The sequence below is a fragment of the Lagenorhynchus albirostris genome, chromosome 18 (assembly GCF_949774975.1).
Source record: "Lagenorhynchus albirostris chromosome 18, mLagAlb1.1, whole genome shotgun sequence".
In the NCBI taxonomy this organism is placed as follows: Eukaryota; Metazoa; Chordata; class Mammalia; order Artiodactyla; family Delphinidae; genus Lagenorhynchus; species Lagenorhynchus albirostris.
The window spans coordinates 35,818,185-35,840,216 of NC_083112.1; positions in this window are offsets into that span (position 1 = coordinate 35,818,185).

Here is a 22,032-nt window from a genome sequence, read left to right on the forward strand (position 1 = left end):
ATTTTTTATTCTTGTAGTTTATAGCACATTGCTTCAAAAAGCAAACTTAAAATCAGCTTTATAAGTGATTTATTTCCCAAATGCATTTTTTTTAATGGAGTCTACTAGCATTTCCAAAAAGTTTTGTTTTTTGTTTTTTTCTCGACTATATGGCCCTACTAACTCTAGGGTTTTATAAAAAAAAGTTAATTAATTTTCAGTGGAAAAAAATATTGTCTGAGTGAAAATACTTATGCTTTAGTCCTTCCTGATTTACTACCTACTAGCCATCAGACTTTGAAGGAGTCCATTTATATCTTTTTACTTCTGGTCCATCATTAGAACTAATTTGGCCATAGTTCTCATCTTTATTTAGTAAATGTTAAAGTATGCAGTCAAGTATATTAAAACAAAAACATTACACAAATATGTACTTGATGGTACAAAACAATGCATGGTTTAAAAACTAATGACTCTTGGGGTTCTAATGTGGGAGATTAAAACTAAATAGATAGGGATGTGAACATCTATCACCACTTACAGTACTGAGAAGAAAAGAGAGAGTGAAAAGGAAAAAAATGAGAGACAATGGACTCCTTAATTAACTGAATAAGATTCGTCTTTGTGAAGTTAAAGAAAATGGCACAGTGAATTTGACTCAAGATGTTTGTAACAATTCCTCATTCTCATTACTACTTTCTATACTTCTTACCTTCTGTTTTCTCATTTTTATATGTTGTTATTTAAGTAATTTTTTTCTTACTCTTAATTTTTGTCAAAACTCCTTCAATTATATCCTTTCCCTCAGTGTAGAAAGTGCAGAAATGGTATCATTTTTAAAACTTGCCCAATTATAATTTAAAATATTTTCTCTATTTGGCATTATAATTTATTTTAGATTTATAAATAATAGTGGTAGCAACTGCAATGAAGCCAACAATTTGGCTGAATGTTATTTAAACTCTACCATCTGCCTTTTGTGTGTGTTTATAAAAGTTGATTCTTATTGATACAGTATAATTTTCTACATTCATTATTTTTGGTATATATACTAAATTTAACAGATGTTATTTGTGTATTTATGAAAATTATTTATATATTCTTCTTTTTAATCTGATTTACCATGGAAAGCATTTAAAAGAGGAGTAATATATAACAGAATTGTCAATATGGTTTAATTTTTTTTTTCATTTTTTTTCTCTGTAGACAATTTTCTGGTTTTGGATAATACTGTTTAAGCTGAAATTATTTAATTACATTGTGCATGATTAATATCATTTAATTGCTGGCTATTGGAAAGGACTAGGATTTAAATCAACATTAAAAATATATAGTCGGGGGGACCTTGAAGATGGCGGAAGAGTAAGACGCGGAGATCACCTTCCTCCCCACAGATACACCAGAAATACATCTACACGTGGAACAACTCCTACAGAACACCTACTGAACGCTGGCAGAAGACCTCAGACCACCCAAAAGGCAAGAAACTCCCCACGTACCTGGGTAGGGCAAAAGAAAAAAAAGAAAAAACAGAGACAAAAGAATAGGGATGGCACCTGCACCAGTGGGAGGGAGCTGTGAAGAAGGAAAAGTTTCCACACACTAGGAAGCCCCTTCGCGGGCGGAGACTGCGGGGGGGGGGGGGGCGGAGGGGGGAGCTTCGGAGCCGCGGAGGAGTGCACAGCAACGGGTGCGGAGGGCAAAGCGGGGAGATTCCCGCACAGAGGATCGGTGCCGACCAGCACTCACCAGCCCGAGAGGCTTGTCTGCTCACCCGCCAGGGCGGGCGGGGCTGCGAGCTGAGGCTCTGAGGCCCGGGTTTCGGTTTTGGACGGAACGCAGGGAGAGGACTGGGGTTGGCGGCTTGAACATAGCCTGAAGGGGTTAGTGCACCACGGCTAGCTGGGAGGGAGTCCGGGGAAAAGTCTGCACCTGCCGAAGAGGCAAGAGACTTTTTCTTCCCTCTTTGTTTCCTGGTGCGTGAGGAGAGGGGTTTAAGAGCGCTGCTTAAAGGAGCTCCAGAGACGGGCGCGAGCCGCGGCTAAAAGCGTGAACCCCAGAGACGGGCGCGAGCCGCGGCTGAAAGCGCGGACCCCAGAGACGGGGGGGAGACGATAAGGCTGCTGCTGCCGCCACCGAGGGGCCTGTGTGCGAGCACAGGTCACTCTCCACACCCCTCTTCCGCGGAGCCTGTGCAGCCCGCCACTGCCAGGTTCCCGGGATCCAGGGACAACTTCCCCGGGAGAACGCACAGCGCGCCTCAGGCTGGTGCAAAGTCACGCCGGCCTTTGTCGCCGCAGGCCCTCCCCGCACTCCGTGCCCCTCCCTCCCCGCCGGCCTGAATGCGCCAGAGCCCCCGAATCAGCGGCTCTTTTAACCCCATCCTGTCTGAGCAAAAAACAGACGCCCTCCAGCGACCTACACGCAGTGGCAGGGCCAAATCCAAAGCTGAGCCCCTGGGAGCTGTGAGAACAAAGAAGAGAAAGGGAAATCTCTCCCAGCAGCCTCAGAAGCAGCGGATTAAAGCTCCACAATCAACTTGATATACCCTGCATCTGTGGAATACCTGAATAGACAACCAATCATCCCAAATTAAGGAAGTGGACTTTAGGAGCAAGATCTATGATTTTTTTTCCCTTTTCCTCTTTTTGTGAATGTATATGTGTATGCTTCTGTGTGAGATCTTGTCTGTATAGTCTTGCTTCCACCATTTGTCCTAGGGTTCTATCCGTCCATGTTTTTTTTTTTTTAATTTTTTTTCTTAATAATCAATTTTAATAACGTTATTATACTTTACCTTCATTCATTCTTTCTTTCTTTCTTTCTTTCCTTCCTTCCTTCCCTCCTTTAGACAACGAATCATCCCAAATTGAGGAGGTGGTCTCTGACAGCAAGATTTATGATTTTTCCCCCTTCACCTCTTTTAGTGAGGGTGTATGTGTATGCTTCTGTGTAAGATTTTGTCTGTATAGCTTTGCTTCCAACATTTGTCCTAAGGTTCTATCCGTCCCTTTTTTTTTTCCTAAATAAGAATTTTTTAATTCAATAATTTTATTATACCTTATTTTATTTTTACTGTATCTTCTTTCTTTCTGTCTTTTTTCCTTCTTTCCCTCCTTCCTTCCTTCCTCCCTCCCTCCCTCCCTCCTTTCTTTCCTTCTTGCCTTCTTTCCTTCTTTGCTTCTTTCTTTCTTTCTTCCTCCCTTCCTTCCCTTCTTTCTTTCCTCATACTTCTACTAATTCCCTCTACTTTTTCTCCCTTTTATTCTGAGCCGTGTGGATGAAAAGCTCTTGGTGCTCCAGCCAGGAGTCAGGGCTCTGCCTCTGAGGTAGGAGAGCCAACTTCAGGACACTGGTCAACAAGAGACCTCCCAGCTCCACATAATATTAAACGGCGAAAATCTCCCAGAGACCTCCATCTTAACACCAGCACCCAGCTTCACTCAACGACCAGCAAGCCACAGTGCTGGACAACCTATGCCAAACAACTAACAAGACAGGAACACAACCCCACCCATTAGCAGAGAGACTGCCTAAAATAATAATAAGGCCACAGACACCCCAAACACACCACCAGATGTGGACCTGCCCACTAGAGAGACAAGATCCAGCCTCATCCACCACAACACAGGCACTAGCCCCCTCCACCAGGAAGCCTACACAACCCACTGAACCAACCTTAGCCACTGGAGACAGACATCAAAAACAGGAGGAACTACAAACCTGCAGCCTGCAAAAAGGAGACCCCAAACACAGTAAGATAAGCAAAATGAGAAGACAGAAAAACACACAGCAGATAAAGGAGCAAGATAAAAATGCACCAGACCTAACAAATGAAGAGGAAATAGGCAGCTTACCTGAAAAATAATTCAGAATAAGGATAGTAAGGATGATCCAAAATCTTGGAGATAGAATGGACAATAGAATGGACAAAATGCAAGAATCAGTTAACAAGGACCTAGAAGAACTAAAGATGAAACAAGCAATGATGAACAACACAATAAATGAAATTAAAAGTACTCTAGATGGGATCAATAGCAGAATAACTGAGGCAGAAGAACGGATAAGTGACCTGGAAGATAAAATAGTGGAAATAACTACTGCAGAGCAGAATAAAGAAAAAAGAATGAAAGAACTGAGGACAGTCTCAGAGACCTCTGGGACAACATTAAACGCACCAACATTCGAATTATAGAGGTTCCAGAAGAAGAGAAAAAGAAAGGGACTGAGAAGATATTTGAAGAGATTATAGTTGAAAACTTCCCTAATATGGGAAAGGAAATAGTTAATCAAGTCCAGGAAGCACAGAGAGTCCCATACAGGATAAATACAAGGAGAAATACGCCAAGACACATATTAATCAAACTGTCAAAAATTAAATACAAAGAAAGCATATTAAAAGCAGCAAGGGAAAAACAACAAATAACACAGAAGGGAATCCCCGTAAGGTTAACAGCTGATCTCTCAGCAGAAACTCTACAAGCCAGAAGGGAGTGGCAGGACATACTGAAAGTGAGGAAGGAGAAAAACCTGCAACCAAGACTACTCTACCCAGCAAGGATCTCATTCAGATTTGATGGAGAAATTAAAACCTTTACAGACAAGCAAAAGCTGAGAGAGTTCAGCACCACCAAACCAGCTTTACAACAAATGCTAAAGGATCTTCTCTAGGCAAGAAACACAAGAGAAGGAAAAGACCCAAAACAATTAAGAAAATGGGAATAGGAACATACATATCGATAATTACCTTAAATGTAAATGGACTAAATGCTCCCACCAAAAGACACAGATTGGCTGAATGGATACAAAAACAAGACCCCTATATATGCTGTCTACAAGAGACCCACTTCAGACCTAGAGACACATACAGACTGAAAGTAAGGGGATGGAAAAAGATATTCCATGCAAATGGAAACCAAAAGAAAGCTGAAGTAGCAATTCTCATATCAGACAAAATAGACTTTAAAATAAAGACTATTAAAAGAGACAAAGAAGGACACTACATAATGATCAAGGGATCGATCCAAGAAGAAGATATAACAATTGTAAATATTTATGCACCCAACATAGGAGCACCTCAATACATAAGGCAAATACTAACAGCCATAAAAGGGGAAATTAACAGTAACACATTCATAGTAGGGGACTTAAACACTCCACTTTCACCCATGGACAGATCATCCAAAATGAAAATAAACAAGGAAACACAAGCTTTAAATGATACATTAAACAAGATGGACTTAATTGATATTTATAGGACACTCCATCCAAAAACAACAGAATACACATTTTTCTCAAGTGCTCATGGAACATTCTCCAGGATAGATCATATCTTGGGTCACAAATCAAGCCTTGGTAAATTTAAGAAAATTGAAATTGTATCAAGTATCTTTTCTGACCACAATGCCATGAGACTAGATATCAATTACAGGAAAAGATCTGTAAAAAATACAAACACATGGAGGCTAAACAATACACTACTTAATAATGAAGTGATCACTGAAGAACTCAAAGAGGAAATCAAAAAATACCTAGAAACAAATGACAATGGAGACACAACGACCCAAAACTTGTGGGATGCAGCAAAAGCAGTTCTAAGGGGGAAGTTTATAGCAATACAAGCCCACCTTAAGAAGCAGGAAACATCTAGAATAAACAACCTAACCTTGCACCTCAAGCAATTAGAGAAAGAAGAACAAAAAAACCCCAAAGCTAGCAGAAGGAAAGAAATCATAAAAATCAGATCAGAAATAAATGAAAAAGAAATGAAGGAAACAATAGCAAAGATCAATAAAACTAAAAGCTGGTTCTTTGAGAAGATAAACAAAATAGATAAACCACTAGCCAGACTCATCAAGAAAAAAGGGAGAAGACTCAAATCAATAGAATTAGAAATGAAAAAGGAGAGGTAACAACTGACACTGCAGAAATAAAAGAGATCATGAGAGATTACCTCAAGCAACTCTATGCCAATAAAATGGACAATCTGGAAGAAATGGACAAATTCTTAGAAATGTACAACCTGCCAAGACTGAATGAGGAAGAAATAGAAAATATGAACAGACCAATCACAAGCACTGAAATTGAAACTGTGATTAAAAATCTTCCAACAAACAAAAGCCCAGGACCAGATGGCTTCACAGGCGAATTCTATCAAACATTTAGAGAAGAGCTAACACCTATCCTTCTCAAACTCTTCCAAAATATAGCAGAGGGAGGAACACTCCCAAACTCCTTCTACGAGGCCACCATCACCTTGATACCAAAACCAGACAAGGATGTCACAAAGAAAGAAAACTACAGGCCAATATCACTGATGAACATAGATGCAAAAATCCTCAACAAAATACTAGCAAACAGAATCCAACAGCACATTAAAAGGATCATACACCATGATCAAGTGGGGTTTATTCCAGGAATGCAAGGATTCTTCAATATATGCAAATCTATCAATGTGATAAACCATATTAACAAATTGAAGAAGAAAATCCATATGATCATCTCAATAGATGCAGAGAGCTTTTGACAAAATTCAACACCCATTTATGATAAAAACCCTGCAGAAAGTAGGCATAGAGGGAACTTTCCTCAACATAATAAAGGCCATATATGACAAGCCCACAGCAAACATCATCCTCAATGGTGAAAAACTGAAAGCATTTCCACTATCAGGAACAAGACAAGGTTGCCCACTCTCACCACTCTTATTCAACATAGTTTTGGAAGTTTTAGCCACAGCAATCAGAGAAGAAAAGGAAATAAAAGGAATCCAAATCGGAAAAGAAGAAGTAAAGCTGTCACTGTTTGCAGATGACATGATCCTATACATAGAGAATCCTAAAGATGCTACCAGAAAAGTACTAGAGCTGATCAATGAATTTGGTAAAGTGGCAGGATACAAAATTAATGCACAGAAATCTCTGGCATTCCTATACACTAATGATGAAAAATCTGAAAGTGAAATCAAGAAAACACTCCCATTTACCATTGCAACAAAAAGAATAAAATATCTAGGAATAAACCTACCTAAGGAGACAAAAAACCTGTATGCAGAAAATTATAAGACACTGATGAAAGAAATTAAAGATGATGCAAATAGATGGAGAGATATACCATGTTCTTGGATTGGAAGAATCAACATTGTGAAAATGACTCTACTACCCAAAGCAATCTATAGATTCAATGCAATCCCTATCAAACTACCACTGGCATTTTTCACAGAACTAGAACAAAAAATTTTGCAATTAATATGGAAACACGAAAGACCCGAATAGCCAAAGCAATCTTGAGAACGAAAAAAGGAACTGGAGGAATCAGGCTCCCAGACTTCAGACTATACTACAAAGCTACAGTTATCAAGACGGTATGGTACTGGCACAAAAACAGAAAGACAGATCAATGGAACAGGATAGAAAGCCCAGAGATAAACCCATGCACATATGGACACCTTATCTTTGATAAAGGTGGCAGGAATGTACAGTGGAGAAAGGACAGCCTCTTCAATAAGTGGTGCTGGGAAAACTGGACAGGTACATGTAAAAGTATGAGGTTAGATCACTCCCTAACACCATACACAAAAATAAGCTCAAAATGGATTAAAGACCTAAATATAAGGCAGAAACTATCAAACTCTTAGAGGAAAACATAGGCAGAACACTCTATGACATAAATCACAGCAAGATCCTTTCTTACCCACCTCCTAGAGTAATGGAAATAAAAACAAAAATAAACAAATGGGACCTAATGAAACTTCAAAGCTTTTGCACAGCAAAGGAAACCATAAACAAGACCAAAAGACAACCTTCAGAATGGGAGAAAATATTTGCAAATGAAGCAATTGACAAAGGATTAATCTCCAAAATTTACAAGCAGCTCATGCAGCTCAATAACAAAAAAACAAACAACCCAATCCAAAAATGGGCAGAAGACCTAAATAGACATTTCTCCAAAGAAGATATACAGACTGCCAACAAACACATGAAAGAATGCTCAACATCATTAATCATTAGAGAAATGTAAATCAAAACTACAATGAGATATCATCTCACACCAGTCAGAATGGCCATCATCAAAAAATCTAGAAACAATAAATGCTGGAGAGGGTGTGGAGAAAAGGGAACACTCTTGCACTGCTGGTGGGAATGTGAATTGGTTCAGCCACTATGGAGAACAGTATGGAGGTTCCTTAAAAAGCTACAAATAGAACTACCATATGACCCAGCAATCCCACTACTGGGCATATACCCTGAGAAAACCGAAATTCAAAAAGAGTCATGTACCAAAATGTTCATTGCAGCTCTATTTACAATAGCCTGGAGATGGAAACAACCTAAGTGCCCATCATCGGATGAATGGATAAAGAAGATGTGGCACATATGTACAATGGAATATTACTCAGCCATAAAAAGAAACGAAATTGAGCTATTTGTAATGAGGTGGATAGACCTAGAGTCTGTCATACAGAGTGAAGTAAGTCAGAAAGAAAAAGACAAATACCGTATGCTAACACATATATATGGAATTTAAGAAAAAAAAATGTCATGAAGAACCTAGGGGTAAGGCAGGAATAAAGATGCAGACCTCCTAGAGAACGGACTTGAGGTTATGGGGAGGGGGAAGGGTGAGCTGTGACAGGGCGAGAGAGAGTCATGGACATATACACACTAACAAACGTAGTAAGGTAGATAGCTAGTTGGAAGCAGCCGCATGGCACAGGAATATTGGCTTGGTGCTTTGTGACAGCCTGGAGGGGTGGGATAGGGAGGGTGGGAGGGAGGGAGATGCAAGAGGGAAGAAATATGAGAACATATGTATATGTATAACTGATTCACTTTGTTATAAAGCAGAAACTAACACACCATTGTAAAGCAATTATACCCCAATAAAGATGTTAAAATATATATATATATATATATATATATATATATATATATATATATATATATATATATATATATATAGTCAAGGGCACCCTGGTGGCGCAGTGGTTGAGAGTCCACCTGCCGATGCATGGGACACGGGTTCATGCCCCAGTTCAGGAAGATTCCACATGCCACAGAGTGGCTGGGCCTGTGAGCCATGGCTGCTGAGCCTGTGCGTCCAGAGCCTGTGCTCCGCAACGGGAGAGGCCACAACAGTGACAGGCCCGCGTACCACAAAAAAATAAATAAAAACAAATAAAAATAATAAAAAAATAAAAATATATAGTCAAGGTGAAAGTTTAATGTAAAATTAAGCTGTTATGCTAGTTTTGCTTAATGTTGATAGACCAAATATTGATATCTATGTTGAAATCTATAGCTACAGTTATCTATGTACATCTGTAGCTATATCAATCTAAACATTTTTTAATATATAGCAGTTGTGTCATAGTACATCAGTTTTGAAGTAAGAAAAAGAAAAACAATAGTAAACATTTACTGAGGACCTGTTATATGCAATACCATATAAACTGAAAAAACAACTACAGCAGTGCCTGTAAAAGATCCAGATTTCTTGCACCCAACCAAGATTTAATGGACCTTCATTTTTAATGAGTGCTACAGACTGTTATGTAGGTGTTCCATGGACACCATACTTTTAAAACAATGAGCTATTATGTTACATATGGACTGTTTACATGCACACAAATTGACTCATTTAATATTCATTAAAAATACATGTTCAATTTGATTATTAGTATACTACTTTTTACAGATAAGCAAATTGAGAATACATTATTTTAAGAATTTGCCTGCAATTACAGACCTGGAAATGGCTGATCTATGACTCCAAATAAAGTCAATTTGACTTCAAAATAGATAGTTTTAAAACTCTGCAAAAAATACCCACAACAAATATATATATATATATTTACTGCATCAGACAAATGAAACGTTCTATTGAAATAAACAAAAATTAGTTGATAGACTTGAGGTTTCAAAGGCAGTGCGGTATAATAAAGAATGTAATATGTAATAAAGTAATGGACAGCTGGTTATTGGAGCTAGATATACTGTGCATCTTCTTTTGTTTTACAGAAAAAAGTTTTAAATAGAAACAGTAAGCACTTATAAAAAATAAAGATAATTAAGATCACATAAGTATGACATGCTTAATAGAGTCAAAAGAGGAATAATTTAGAACCCACTGCTTCATCATTGTCTATTTATGCATCCTATGTTAACTCTCTGTATTGAATCCCCCTCATTGACTATTCCAGTGATTTCCATTCTTTCAGTTAATTTCCCAAATGAACCTTCAAAACAGTGATGATTCTAAACCAATGGCCTTTATTTCTGTTTCTCCTTGTTCCATTTTTAAACTATTTCTTTGAATAAATAGTGGTTTTCTTCTCCATCTAAGATATGCCATATGTCTTCTTGATGCTATTGTTTTTTATTACCCCGTTTTTGGTGTACGGTTTGCATTTCTAATTCATTCTCTCTCTCTCTCTCTCTCTCTCTCTCTCTCTCTCTCTCTCTCTCTCTCGATTTAGTTTGGTCTAAAAATATACAATCCCTGTTAGGATTAGAATTACTGCAAATAACACAGGCCTCAAAATACAGATTAAATGAGCTGAAAATTCTAAGAGAAATTTGTAATGAGGCAGTCGTGGCTGTTGAAGCTGCTCCAACATGTCCAGAACTCATGATCCTTCTTTCTTCTTGATCTGAGGTGCATAACTTCTTTTCCCAAGGTCACATTATGTTTACAATAGGTCCTCATGTTTGAGACATTTCATCCATATTCTAGGCAGTATGGAAAAAAAAAAGAAGAGAAGGCACTCCCATCTTTTAAAGATGTCTCAGAGGCACAAAAGTCACTCAATGGTGTTATCGAATTCAGATTCGGCTGCTCATCGCTCAAAAGTGTTGGTAGGAAAGGAAAGGTTACATTATTCAGGAGGCCAGCAACCTGGCAAGAAGGTGGACTTGTGTCCAAAAGCCAACTCCCCACTGCCTATCAGGGGCAAGAGATTTTAAAGGGGAGTTTCATAGGTCTATAGGTGGAAAGAGGGTCTACATGCAGAACAGCCCAGCTACTCCAAGAGTCACCTTGAAATTAGTTATGTGGTGGTCTGATCAGCATCACCTTGATTGTTTTAAGTTAATCTTTACTTCCAGGGTCAGTTAATTCCCGTTTCCTTGAGGCCAGTTCTCGGAATTGTGTAAGATGGAGCAGTCTATGTCATGACTGCAGTCTGGTTACTATGTAGTTAACTTCTTCTACCTAGTGGGAGTTTCAGAATCTGCAAAACAGCTCAAAGGATATGGCTTAGAACATTATCTATAGCCCTTGAAAAGGAACTAAATGTCTTTGGCTTTGTTTAATGACTAAACTATTATTATTTTGTCCTATTTGACTGCTTTTCTTTGCTTCTGCATTCTTTTTCAATTCTCTGATTAAATTTATTATTCAATTAAAGGTTTTTTTACAGACAAGAGGCAGGTGAGAGATGTGGGAAGTACCCACAGGGTCCTGCTCCATTATAAGAGCATCTCATTGGTAGTAACTGGAGTACATGGCCATACCTAGCTGTAGGGAGTTGTGTGATGCAAGAATTTAGCCAGGTTTCAGAGTGCTAAGTTTAACATCTATGTTCCTTTACTAAAGAGAAATGTGAAAATGGATATTGAAAGGAAAGTTCCAAGTGCCTAACCATACATCCAATTTTTGGTAAGAAAATGTGAAATCCCTTTACTAGCTATGGTCATAATCCCTTTGCTTCATTTCCAAGGTTTCCAAGTTTGTAAATATTTCCTTCTCTTACTAATTGTGCACATTCTCCATAAGCTCTTGCAATACTTTGTGAAAAAAGAACTCTCAAAACTCCTTATAAAATGTAAAATTTTATAAATTAACTTTTAAATCATTCATATTTTTTGTTGAATTTTTCACAATTGAAGAGTTAAAAGGAAAAAATATAGTATCGTGTTATTATTTGAACTAAATAATTTTGGGTAGTGTATTAGAATTGAAATATTTGTCTAAAAACATGGTAGTAATTTACTAGTGTGAAAGAATGATTTCATGGGACCAAAATTAGCATTGTGACTTAATCAGAAATAGAGAACTACAACTGAATGTGAAGTCAATTTTCTTCTTGTTGCAATGTACCTGTTCTTATGAAATTTTTTATGGCTTTGAGTTTGATTGGATATATTTATGAGGGTTTTAGTGAATTTAAGACTGTTTTAGTTTTGTAAATATTCTAGTTTTAAAACTGGTTTTATTTCTCAGCCCTAACGATTGAGATAATTATGGGAACTTATTTAATAATTTGAACCATTAATTATTACTTGTACTAGGATAACATTTAATATTTGGTATATAGCTTGAAGTAGAATTAATTTTTTTTCTTTTAACTCTAAATGTCTTATGATGCCAACCAGTCATTGCATAACTTTTCTTAACATCATTAGTAGTTAATATGTTTTATGATTTTTGTATTCCTTCAATTTTTCCAAAATTTTATCATTTGTTATCCTTTATATAATTTGTATTCAGATATCAATTTTAAATAAGTTATACATTTTATTAGCTAAATAAATACTTGAAATTTAATGTACTATGGTGGTTTCCATAGCATCCAATGTTTCACAGTGATAGGTAGCTGCATATTTTCTACATAACTCAATGCTGATAAACATGACTGTCAACTTTTTTAATCATTATGGGCTCAAAAAAAATCTGTGAATATATTTTCAATTGTCTTTTGAAACCTAAATTAATCTGACAGTGAAGGAAAAAGAATAATACACTGAAAAAATCCTAAGTATTCTTTAGTTATTAAAAATAAGTTATTTAAAAAAATTTCCCCAATTAGTAAATGATATCTAATAATAAACAATTGAAGAAATTTTTCTTTGAAATTTAAGGTGTGTTTACACAAGCTAAAAGAAACTTAGCAACTATGTTGTATGGATGAATGTGTCATTATATATACGTCTAAAATAGAAGTATTTTGGTTGTATTATAATGGTCATAAAATATTATATTAGTTTCAGTTGTAGAATATAGTGATTCAATTTTTAATAAACTATGAAATAATCACCACAATAAGTCTAGTTACCATCTTTCACCATACAGAGTTATTACAATATTATTGACTATATTTCCTATGCTGTACATTACATCACTGTGGCTTATCTATTTTATAGCTGAAAATTTGTACCTCTTAATCCCTTTTACACATTTTGCTCATCTTCCTAACCCCCTTCCCCCTGGCAACCACCAGTTTGTTCTTTGAATCTATGAGTCTGCTTCTGTTTTGTTTTGTTTGCTTTATTTTGTTTTAAACTTCACATACAAGTGAAATCATACAGTATTTGTCTTTCTCTGTCTGATGTATTTCAGGTAGCATAATATCCTCTAGGTTTGTCCATGTTGTCTCAAAATGCAACATATATACCACATGTTCTTTATCCATTTGACTACAGATGGACACTTAGGTTGCTTCCATATCTTGGTTATTGTTAATAGTGCTGCAGTGAACATAAGGGTACACATATTTTTTGAATTAGTGTTTTTGTTTTCTTCAGATAGATACCCAAAAATGTAATTGCTGGATTATATGGTAATTCTATTTTTAGCTTTTTGAGGAATCTCCATAATGTTTTCCATAGTGGCTGCATCAATTTACAATCCCACCAACAATGCACAACACTTCCATCTTCTCCACATCCTCATTAACACTTGTCTTTCTCATCAAGCCACGTCAAGTAAGCAAGAAAAAGAAATGAAAGGTATTCAAGTTTGAAAAGAAATCATTTTTTTGTAGAAGGCTTGAACTATATATAAAACTTCAAAGACTCCTCCAAAAGACTATTGGAACTAAAAGTTGAATTCAGTAAATTTGCAGGGTACAAAATTAATATACAGAATTTGGTTGCATTTCTATACACTAATAACAAACTATCAGAAAGAGAAATTAAGAAAACAATTCCATTTACAATTGTAACAAAAGAATAAAATACCTAGGAATAAATTTAACCAAGGAGGTGAAAGACCTATACTCTGAAAACTATGGGACATTAATGAAAGAAATTGAAAACAACATAAATAAATGCAAAGATACACTGTGCTCATGGATTGGAAGAATCAAATTATTAAAATGCCCATACTACCCAAAATAATCGACATATTTGATGCAATTCCTATCAAAATACCAATGTCATTTTTCACATAACTAAAATAAATGATCTTTAAATTTGTACGAAACCAAAAATGAACCCAAATGATCAAAGCAAACTTGAATAAAAAGAACAAAGCTGGAGGTATCAGTATAGATTTCAAGCTATACTACAAAGCTATAATAATCGAAACAGTATTGTACTTGAACAGAAACAGACACATAGATCAATGGAGCACAATATAGGGTCCAAAAATTAACTCATGCTTCAAATAATCTATAATGAAAGAGGTCAAATATACAAATGGGGAGAAGAGTGTATAGCTCTTTTCCCAATGGTGTTGGGAAAACTGGACAGCTACATGTAAAAGAATGAACCTTGACCACTTTCTTTCACCATATACAAAAATAAACTCAGAATAAATCAAACACTTAAATGTCAGACCTTAAACCATTAAACTAGAAGAAAACATAGGCACTATGCTCTTTGACATTGGTCTTAGCTATATTTTTTAAGACGTCTCCTCAGAGAAGAGAAAAAAAATAACAAACAAGACTGCCTTAAACTAAGAAGCTTTTGCACATTGAAGGAAATGATCAACAACATGAAAGTCCACCTACTGAATAGGAGAATATATTTGCAAACAATATGTCTCATAAGGGGTTGATAACCAAAATATATAATGAACTCCTATAATTCAACATCAAAAACAAATAAACAAGCAACTGAATTGACAATAGGCAGAAGATCTGAATAGACACTTTTTTCCAAAGAAGACCTACAGATGGACAAAAGACACATGATAAGATGCTTAACATCACTAATTATCAGGGAAATGCAAATCAAACTGCAGTGAGATACCACATCACACATGTCAGAATGAATACTATCTAAAAGAAGTTTTCTTATAAAAGGTGGTGAATAAAAGTAATTTTTAAAAGAATTCTACCACCCACTTTGAAACCTATAAAACAAAGCAAAATCTGAACAGTACAGAGTACTATTTATATATATATTCTTTTTCTTCCTACATTTCTAACCTCTGCATGAGTTTTTAACTACATGAGCATATTTTTCAACATCACAATTCTATTTGTTTTATTTTTCAAATTTGTCTTTCATTGTTTATAACATATTATTTTCTTGTGCTTTTATTTCTTTTCTTGTGTCCTTAATTTTACACAAATTATTTTTAGGACTTGGATGGTCTAGTGTTACTTTTGGTTTTGTCATGTGATTTTCACACATGGTGGATTGTTTCCCAGTATTTTTTTTTGTGTGTGTGTGGTATGTGGGCCTCTCACTGTTGTGGTCTCTCCCATTGTGGAACATAGGCTCTGGACATGCAGGCTCAGTGGCCATGGCTCAGGGGCCCAACCGCTCCACGGCATGTGGGATCTTCCTGGACTGGGGCATGAACCCGTGTCCCCTGCATCGGCAGGTGGACTCTCAACCACTGCACCACCAGGGAAGCCCTGTTTCCTAGTACTTTTTAATCATTTACTTTATAATCCTTTTCAATGAAACTTTATCCATGACAGCCTGGATGAAAGAGTTTCCTTCCAGTAAACTTTGCATTTAACTTCATAAGATTCCCTACTTCAGATATATTATCAACAAGACCAAAATTTTGTATTATTTATCTCATTGAGTTTTTTTTCATTCCAAAGTCAGTTTAGGTCCATTTGTTATGTTCAAGTCATGTTGATAGAATTTGGTGTTTAGCAGTGACTAAGACTAAATCCGATAGGTCACATATAAACTTTTAATGCTTCTTGCTTTTCTTACTAAGTTCTTTTTTTATTAAGTTACATAAAATACTGCATATATTTTTAATTCTCTTAAATATGATATGTTTATTTTTTATACCTTCTTAGAAAACTAAGAATAACTTGGAGGGCTCACATCTCAACGGATTCAACATCTTAAAGTATTATACTATTTAATAACAATGTTAATGATTGGTTACTTTCAATAATGTTACTATTAATAAATGTTGGTAATGTTCAAAGATCTACTGTGATGAAGATTATGTCCTTTTGGGAAAATGTTTGTATAATCATACAGAAGATATTTTAAGCACTTTTCCCCTTATTTGAATATTTCTATGAATGGGAAAAAATGATTTTCCAATTCCAAATCTTCCCTTCTAAAGTTGACTTTGTGGTGCAGAGGCTGTAACTTGGCAAACTATATTTCTCCTTTGTCACCTTATTTCCTGGTAGGCTTTTCCAATGTGGTGTTCTAGAAAGAAAACTGCAAGGCTGGAGGAGAGAAGGAGAGATTCCTTTCTGTTGGAATTGTTATCCTGTTTGTCTTTCCTACTCCTGTCAGTGTCATCAGTCTTGTTTTTTCACCACAAAACCGACGGTTTGTTACATGTAACAGTTTTCCCACTTCTCACAGAATTAGTCTCATTGTGTCCCCTCAGATACATCAGCACCAGATGACTTATATCCCTTTCTCTGAGGTTTGGTTCAACTCCATGGGGCCCTCTTCTTACTCAGAATCATTAGCACAGTCAAGCAACATCACATTCTCAAATATATGAATTTTCCTTCCACAGAACCCTCCTCCCAGGTCTCTACAGGTTAATAACTCAGAACCTCTTCCCTCTGTTCCCCATCCCTATGGTTGATAGCTGTTTCTTGCAGTTGCTACTTTTGTTATACTTCTTTGGTTCCTTTTTACCTTTTCAGTTCTTCAGTATCTAAAATCCTTTATAGTAAATTCTCTCTGTTAAACTAATGGGTGTAAATTTCTATCATCACTATATCATGAGTTACTTCAATATTGTATGCCTTATAATAAAAATTTGGTGAACAATATTTTAATTTGTAAGGTTTGTGTTTTACATATATAATTCTTATTCATTATTATTTTTATTTTTATAGGAATAACACCCAAACCCAATTAACCTTCCTGCATTACACTTTAAGGCAAAATATGATTGGTAAAGTAAAAAGGAAAGGAAGACAAAAAATATATAATGAAGATTCAGAAGAGATAGATGCCATTTCTTGATGGGAAATTTGATCTGATAGATTTTTAGGGGTGAATAGAATTACTGAGAGCAGAGATTCTGGAATGATGGGAAGGATATTAAAATGAGAAGAAGTAAGATGAACAAAAAGGTACAATATGAGGTATGGGATGTGGGCCCATATGAACCATAAAATGGTGGTAACTATAAAAGCACAGAATCGAAACAGTGAGAAACAATTTCTGGATAATAAAGTTTTAAAGATTATAAAACAATTGGTCATTATATGTATAATTGAAAATAGCAATCTCTAAAGTTGCTGAAATTAAGGTAAGAAAATAAGTTTGAGATTATAGTTTTGAGAATCATAGGCAAGATGATGTTGGTCACAAATAAAACTTTGTTTAAAAAAACACATTGTTTTATAGTTTCATAATGTGCAATAGGTGTCATTGGAAGAGGTAATCTAAATCAGTATATGTCTCTGCCCCACTGACTTTAAACTTGGTCATTTAACTTGTTTCAGCTGGTGGGGGTAGGCAGATATGTTAAGAGCTGAGGCTAAAGCAGGCTTATTTGGTTTATATTGTTCTCTGTTACCCATGAGATTTGCCACAAGGAAAATACACCTGGATAACAGCTGGACCAAGAAGGATGTGGAGACATGTAGAGCAGACATGAACCTAACTCAAAGGTTGGAGCCAAGGACAGCTGATACATAGCCAGAAACAGAACTGTTCCAGCTGACTTGCAAACCCTTGAGCAAGAAAAATAAATGCTTACTGTAGGCCACTGAATTCTGGGGTGATTTGTTATGAAGCATTGTTGTAGAAATAGTTGACTAATACATGTAATACATTATGATTTTGTGGGTGAAAACAATCAAGGTGAGTAGTTTAATTAAAGTTCAGTGTACAAACTCCAACTTTCCTTAATTTAGGACAAAGACAGTAAAAGGATTTCCCAGAATTCTATAAATTTCTCTAATAAATTATCACAATAGATTATCATTTATAATTTGTTAAAATATACAAAATCAGACAGCTACAAAATAAATAAAAGATACCAGAATATTTTCAGGTTAGAATAGGATTGTAGACTGTTGTATATGCACATATACTTTGTAAATACACTGAAAGGACAATGTCTGTATAAAAAAAAAGTTCCTTTGTGATAATACTCAACTTTTTTTTTTCCCTCAACATTTTAGGTTTATCATCCAACTATATGGTAGCAAGTATTTCATCTATTTTTCATAAGAAGTTTTGAAATGGTTCCACATTGGACAGTAAGTTAACATTTTGCCATGATTTAGCCAATTTTATTTCCCATTTCAAGAGAGATTTCTCAATATTGCTCATTTGAAATTATCCAGTGTATTCAATAAAAAAAATTAAAATGAAAATATGAATACAAACTGCCTTTTTCTAAGTTACCAGAAAATAAAACACAGAGTTAATTGCCACTAAAATCTAATTTTAAAAATTCAATTCAAAATTTAAAAAAAAAATCCAATTTTGTTTGTTTATTTTGTTTTGCCTTTTGCTTCATGGGCAACCACAACAGTCTTATTTGGGTGCTTATGAGATTTCTGGATACTTTCTTCTTCAGCTATCTAAGAATAACATCTCAAAATTTGAATTAAACCAGCCTCAATTTCCTCATGTCTCTCACACTCCAAAAATTCTAAAAGGATAACACCATTTCTCTAAAATTAAACTTAATGCAATCTCTGTAATTCATTTCCAAAAAAAAAAGTGATGATTCAGTGTTACTCAGAATTGGGTAGAGATGAAAAACACAAGAAAGAAGAAAATAATAATTTAGGGCTTCAGCCTTCACAAAATGCCAGTCAGTACCAATTGTTCAGAATTTAGTGTCCATTTGGGAAAAATCACCCACCAAAATGTTAGTGTGACATCTTGTTTAAAAAAGTCACGCATCCATACTCACTTTCTCTCTCAGTATTTGCGATGGCTCTGTTTTGGCCCAGGTGTAAATTTTTGCAAAGGTGAATATTCTTGCCTCTTGTGCTTCCCTGAAGTTCCTGCATTCCCTTGGTTTCCCCTCATATATTCACAAACCTCTGTACCTACATAGTCCTTTATACTCTGAATTCAAGGCACTGTACAGTTGAAATGAATATGATAATTCTGTAGGGAAACCGAATATATTTAAACCTATTACCAAGATGCCCCAATATGAAACATAAGACTCTAATACTCCTCAAAGTCCCAATGGCCTCTTATGTTCAGGTTTCTCTGTATTTCCTTCTCTAGAAAGACCACACATTGTAATGGATTGGGACCCTGTGGGGCTTTCCTAGGACAGATGCCTGCCCTCAACCCCTGCCATGTCCTCTGCCTCCCTCTTGTTTGTAGAAGAACTTTAGCCTCCTAGACCTTCCTGGTGTGAAAATAAAGGAAAAGAGTCAAGCAAGACAAAATAATAATAGTTTAGCCATTAAACAAAGTCAAGGACATTTAGTTCCTCCTCAAGGGCTATAGATAATATTCTGAGTCATGTCCTTTGAGCTGTTTTGTAGTTGCTGAACCCCCACTGGGTGGAAGAATTTAACTGTATGTTGCCCACAAGCATGTGGACCCCAGACTGTTTGGAAAAAGAAGGTTGATAATGTTGACTCCCAAAATCCACCCGGTTACCTCACCACCAACCAATCAGAAGAATGTCTATGAGCTGATCATGCACCCCACAAACCCCGTCCCTCACCCTGTCTTTAAAAACCTTTCCCTAAAAGTCATTAGGGAGCATGGGTCTTTTAAGCACTAGCTGCCTGGACTCCTTGCTTGGACAGTGGACACAAGTTTTGTTCGGTAGCAACATCATTTTTATTTTGTCTCCATGTTAATGAGTTTGCTGCATATTCTTAAAGAATAATTCCAGGTGCATGATTCCTGTTGCCTAAGATATTTTCCTCCTTATCATTTCTCTGTTTGAGAATCACTTACCACAATATTCCCAATCAAACTGCTTGGCTTCAGATCTTGAGGAAGCAAAGGTCTAATGAGAATCTCTACAGGTTATGCTGTACTATGCATGACAAAATCTTTTCAGTATGTTATTTTGTAATTTATTTTTAATTTCACAGGACTTGAGTAATTTGAGCTATTTCAAAAACATCAGAAATATTTCTGTCTACATTCTTTCCTAGTGTTATGGGTTGAATTGTATCCTCTCAAAAGTTGTTGAAATCCTAACTCCTAGTACCCGTGAATGTGGCCTTATTTGGAAGTAGAATCTTTGTAAATGAAGTTAAAATGAGATCATTAGGATGAGTTCTAGTCCAATATGACTGGTGTCCTTATAAGAAGGGGAAATTTGGACACAGAGATGAACATCTATAGAAAAAGACAGTATGCAGACACAAGGATTATGCCATCTACACACCAAAGATGGTCTAAGGCTACCAGGAGATAGGAGAAAGGCATGGAGTAAACTCTCCCCCACAGCTCTCTGTAGAACCCAACCTTTCTGACTCTTTAATTTCAAACTTTTAGTAGCTGCCAGAACCTCAAGACAATAAATGTGTATTGTTTAAGCCACTGAGTTTGTAGTATTTTTGTTACAGCAGCCACAGGAAACTAATACACTTCTGAATAAATGTTTTGTGTATTTCATTAACTTTTGTTAGTCTCCTACACTTCTCAAGCAGGAACTGATAAATTTTTTAAGTAGATTACTACTTTTAACTTTAGTTCCATTACCTTTTCTACCTGATCCAGGAAGAACACTATTTGCAATTGAGGGATCATCTGTCCCTTTGCTTTCCTTTTGCTTTGGGTCCAGATGTTTTATTCATGTATTCTTCCTAATTCTACCTTACAAGTATCTTAGAGTGAGAGATAAAATTTTTGAATTCTGAATGTGAAGAAACATCCACTTATCTCAAAAAAAAAAAAAAATTCCTCACTTCCCCAAATAGTCTAATTCCACTGTGAAGGTCATCAACTACTTGTCCAGAACTCCAAAAAACTAGATTTAATTTCTCATTTCATATTTTGCTTAACTTTAATATCTCATCATGCAAAAACTTTCACTTGTAGTCTGGCATTCCTTTATGGAACAAGAATGACCTGCTTTCCAACTTAGGATTCTATTTGTATTTTACTTTATTTAGGATTCTTTTTTTTTTTTTAATCAAGAAACTCAACAAATGTGTGAATTTCATTCTGATATTTTCAAACTTTCTTTCTGAGATGTGTCCAAACCTTACTTGGTAAACTAGTGCAATTGTTCCTATAAACAAAGAACACTGTTAGAGGATATAACTTTATACATTTCTGCCTCCCACTCTTCTTATGGAAGATTTCCACATTTTTTAATGTTGCCAACGTCTTAACTTTTTCTTCCTATATGAAATCTCATTGAGTTCTGATCCAGAAAGAAAGTAGCTTTAACTTTGCTAGTTTTTTTTTTTTCATTTTTCCAGCTTTATTGAGACTTTTTTTTTTTTTTCCGGTGCATGGTCCTCTCACTGTTGTGACCTCTCCCGTTGCAGAGCACAGGCTCCGGACACGCAGGCTCAGTGGCCATGGCTCAAGGGCCCAGCTGCTCTGCGGCATGTGGGATCTTCCCGGACTGGGGCACGAACCCGTGTCCCCTGCGTCGGCAGGCAGACTCTCAACCACTGCGCCACCAGGTAAGCCCCTATTGAGATATTATTGACATAACATACCTTGCTAGTTTTTTATTTCACAAGCAGTCAAGTATGGGGACATTATCTTTCTTCTTTTCTATTTTGTAGATTTATATTTGAGAACGTCACCTTTTTTTCTAAGCAAATCTCTTTTCTTCTTTTGCTAAATAACATGCCTTCCTTTGCTTTTCTTTCATTTTCAATACAGTTTCAACTCTGACTAAAAAAAATAAACTGCTTTTGAAAATCATTTCATTCTTCACTATGTCTCTGTGCAATCTTAAGTCCAACTGACAAAG